General features: G+C 62.2%; 1 pseudogene; it reads left to right on the top strand.

Moving 5' to 3' along the window:
• The first annotated feature begins 584 nt into the window (after positions 1-584).
• Positions 585-3,700, top strand: LOC134375953 (myeloblastin-like; annotated as a pseudogene).
• The last annotated feature ends 741 nt before the right edge of the window (positions 3,701-4,441 follow it).

The following is a 4,441-nucleotide window of genomic DNA, read 5'->3' as shown; positions in this document are numbered from 1 at the left end:
AGGATTGTGGCTTTACTGAGGACCACTGCCCTCCAGGAGAAACACGAATCCTCAAGCTGGAGAGAAGGTGTTTCTGTGGGTCTCAGGGGGGGACTGAGAGGATACACGTGGCTCTGTCCCCCACCTTTCCCCCATTCCCTTGTCCTGTCCTGTCCCCTGCTAAGGCGGGCTTCACAGTGGTTTCAGGCTTGCCCCAGCCGCTGGACACACGAGCTACATCGCATTCTGCTGTGACAACACCGGGGAAGAGTCTCCTTGGATGTGAGGGGAGGGCTTGTGTCCCCCCAAGGGCTGTGGCCAGGCTGCCCATTTGTCCAGGGACCCCCAGCATGGGGTGGGCAGGAGCCAGCTTCTCACTGCCCCAGGGAAAATCAGGACCCTGAGCCTGAAGTCCCCTACATCCTGGTGTCTGGTTCTGACCCCAAACTCCCCGCGGCCCCCAAGGTGGAAAGAGGAAGTGGGGACGTCTGGCCTGGCCACGGGACAACCCCAATGACCTTCCATTTGGAGGCTATAAGAGGAGTGGGCACAGGGCACCCTGGAGCCAGACCGTGGCGTGTCACTGCGAAGCCTCCAGTCCTGCCCTCGCCTGTGAGCTGCTGGCCTTGCTGCTGGGTGGTGAGTGAGACCTTCTGCCCATCCGCGTGCACTCGGCTGATTCTGGGGGAATGTCGCCTCCATGAGGTCGAGTCCAACACCCTCCTGTCACAGCCGGAGGGGGAGGAGGGACCGGGGGACCGAGGCAGGCCCAGAGCAGGACTCTCTTCGCTGCTTGGGACTAATGCCTCCAGGGAGGGGAGGGTGAGAGAAAAGAGCAGCCCTGGGCAGCTTGACTCAGTTTCCCACCCTTAAAAATGGGCAGAAACCGGTGTTTCCCTGGGAGGGAGGCGCGGTGAGGATTAAATATGATAAGCGAATCCCCGGGACAGTGCCTGACCCACGGCGAGCGCTCAGTATTCCTGGGTACCCATGAATAAACGCAGTCGCTGAGTCAGTGACACTGGTGTCCAGGGAGAGCAGGAGTGAGGGACCCCTCCAGTCCTCACCTGAAGAGGATTTTCAATACCTCAGTTTGTCCTTCTGCAAAATGGGTCCATGTGTCGGCTATTTTTATTTATTTATTTATTTTCTGCTTCTCATAAACCTCCCCACCCTTCAGGACTAGAAGCCGGCCCCCAGGGACGATAGTCGTGCTAACCACCAGGACCAGGTGCCCCCATCCCAGGCGCGGAGCCCTGCTTCCCACCAGCCCACCGGGGCTGGGTGCCACGGGATGCCCATGATGCACATGGGGAGACGTAGGCTCGGAGCAGTCAGGGACTGCGTTGAGGTGGCCCAGCGGCTCTGCTGTCCCCCCAGACTGTAGGCTCTTAACACCCCGTGTCCCGCAGGTGGAGCCCGGGCCACCGACATCGTGGACGGGCAGGAAGCGCAGCCCCACTCGCGGCCGTGCATGGCGTCTCTGCAGCTGCCGTAGACCCCGGGCAGCCACTTTTACAGGGGACACCTTGATTCACCCGCGGTTCGTGCTGACCGCCGCCCACTGCCTGCAGGAAATGTGAGCGGGGCCCAAGGGCGAGGCCCAGCCCTGCCCCGGGGAGGACGGCGGGCTGGGGGGCCCTCCCCACGGTCCCACCTGCCCAGGGAGGGTCAGGCTCAAGCCCAGTTGATGGACCCCAAGCCCAGGATACCCCTAAAATGAGCACCCCGATCCCTCAGCCCCCACAACCAGGTGAGCATAGCGCTGGGGGCCCACGACCTGCTGACCCCCGAGCCCACCCAGCAGAGGTTCAACATCACTCACCTGTTTGGGAACAATTATGACCCGGAGCAGAGCCTCAATGACATCCTCCTTGTACAGGTTGTGGGGGGACCTGGGGAGCTCAGAGGGGTGGGACCAGCAGAGCTCATGGGTCCCTCATTCCTTCATTCCTTCAGCAAACACCTATTGAACACCTACTGTGTACTAGGCCATGAGATTTTGTCCGCGTTCTTCACTACTGGACCCTTGGGGCTTAGAACAGGATTACACAGTTGGTACCCAAGAAGTGCTTTGTGAATGAATGAATGAAAGAATGTGATCATGAGTGACAAATGCCACAAAGGGGAGGCCCCTGGGGTCCAGACAGAGCTCACGGCACGTGCAGAGGCCCCAGGGAGGCCCTTTGAGGTGCTGCTGTGGTGGGAGGAGTCAGGAGGTGGGTGGGCTCGAAGAGGGGGTGGCCTCAGGGTCCTGGGGACAGGGTCTCACCGCTGCCCATGCCCCGTTCCAGCTGGGCTGCCCAGCCACCCTCTGCGCTGAGGTCGCAGTGGCTCAGCTGTCGCAGCGGAATCAGCAGCTGCCCCATGGCACCCAGTGCCTGGCCATGGGCTGGGGACGCCTGGGCACCCACGCAGCAGTGTCCCGGGTCCTGCAGGAGCTCAATGTCACCGTGGTCACCTTCCTGTGACAGCCGCAGAACGTGTGCACGTGGGTGCCCCGTCGCAGCGCTGGCATCTGCTTCGTACGTCCCCCCGCCCTGGAGTGGGAGGGGGCTCCGGGACCACCGTCCAGGGAAGGGCGACGGGGGCACCGGCGGGGCCAAGTCCCACCTCCTCACCACGCAGCTGCGCTCGGTGCCTCCGTCTCCTCACCTGGAAGGTGGCACGTCCACCGTGAGGCTCCAGCGGGGTGGGGCGGGGAATGGCCACAGCCCCAGGCACAGAGTGGACGCTCGCCTTGTGTCCTGCTGCCTTTGTGGGTCTGGGGCCTTCTCTTCACCCTGAGCCCTCTCGGACCACGGGAAGGAATGGCGGACCCATCCTCCTCCTCCTGGGGCCCCCACCCGGAGTCCAGCGGTCCAGGTATCCAGCAGGAGGCCACTAAACGATCCCGTCCTCCAGAGTGGCCTCTCTCTCATTCACACGTTGTAAAGAAAATCCAGACTGGAAACAGCACTTGGCCATCCCCAGCCCCCTTTCCCTGACACAGCCACGCCTCAGCCCAGCCTGGGTGAGTGACCATCCGTCCCCGCCCTCCCAGGAGACTCCGGTGGCCCCTTGGTCTGCAACGGCGTCCTGCAGGGTGTGGACTCCTTCGTGACCCAGGGCTGCGCCACCCGCCAGTATCCTGACTTTCTTGCTAAAGTGGCCTCAACGTGGACTGGATACAGTCGGTGCTGCGCAGAGAGGGGGCGACAGCAGTCCCTGAGCCGTCCCCTCCCACACAGCCCCTCCCCAACTCTGAGGCCTGGTGACAAGGCCTAAAGGGAGAACTCTGGGCAGAGGCGGATCTTTTCCTGAAAGCTGCTTCTTCCTGCTTCTGCCCATGGACGGTCCTTGGGCTGCCCCTGCCTGTCCCAGACACTGTCTTCGTCCATCCCATGGGGCTATCGGGAGCCAGGCCAGCCCTGCACCTGCCCCATACGGATGTCAATAAAAGTTGAAACCCCCTGTCTCCTATCTGTCCTTCCCACGCAGGGCAATGTGGGGGAGAGCTGCCCAGAGGGCCCCTGGATCCGAGTCCCTGAACCCCGGACTGAGGGTTGGGGGAGTTGGAGCCGAGACCTGGAAGACCCAGGTCCCAGTGGGTCTCACTGCAGATGCCCACAAAGGCTGCCAGCATGGCCCTGAGCAAGTTGCTACACATTACTGTGCCTCAGTTTTCTCATCTGGAAAATGGAGTCACCCCAGACATGTCCTAGAACGGACCCCACCCTGACTCTTGGGGATCCAGCTCTGTGTCTCCCAGCTCAGGGGCTCCTTGAGGACCAGGTGTGATTACATGGTTTGGTCAGGGCTGTGATGGGGCCTGAATGGCTCCCGATCCAGCCGGGTGCAGGCAGAGGCACTGTCAAGGGGCCTTCCTGGAGGAGGTGGTGGTGCCTGAGCTGACTGCCAAAGTGTGAGTAGAAACTTAGAGGAGGCCCGCCAGGCAGGGGCACCGCCAGTGCGAAGACTCCGTCAGGAACCAACCAGCAGGGCGTGTGGTGTGGGGAAGGAGAGCAGTTGGGGGGATGAGGCCCGAGCAGCGGGGACACTTGCCGCAGCAGGGACGCTTGTCGCCGCGAGGGAGCAGACTCTTTCTCATTGGAGAAGTAGGCAGGAAAGGGGTCCCCCTGGTAGCGGCATGAGGAATGAGCCGGGGAAGGCACAGAGGGGAAGTCTAAGGCAGGGAAGGGGGAGGGGTCATCACAGACCCCCCGTGACGGGCGAGTGGCCACACACGCCAGAGAGAGAGGGGCCAACTTGCTCCAGGACATGCCACCAGGTGGAAGGCAGCACCTCCTTTATTGATTACTCTGCCGCCACCTGGTGGCGGCGTGCCAACTCAAGCCAGCGCGAGAACACCCAGGTCTGTCCCCTCTTCAACACTTTCACACCTCAATTGGCCACCCCCGCAGAGGAGCTGCGACTGGTTTACAGCAGCAGCGTCAGGAGCAAACCTGTGCAGAGACGCGGC

Source organism: Cynocephalus volans, chromosome 4 (genome assembly GCF_027409185.1).
Source record: "Cynocephalus volans isolate mCynVol1 chromosome 4, mCynVol1.pri, whole genome shotgun sequence".
Classification (NCBI taxonomy): domain Eukaryota; kingdom Metazoa; phylum Chordata; class Mammalia; order Dermoptera; family Cynocephalidae; genus Cynocephalus; species Cynocephalus volans.
This window is presented reverse-complemented; position numbering and strand designations above follow the sequence as displayed.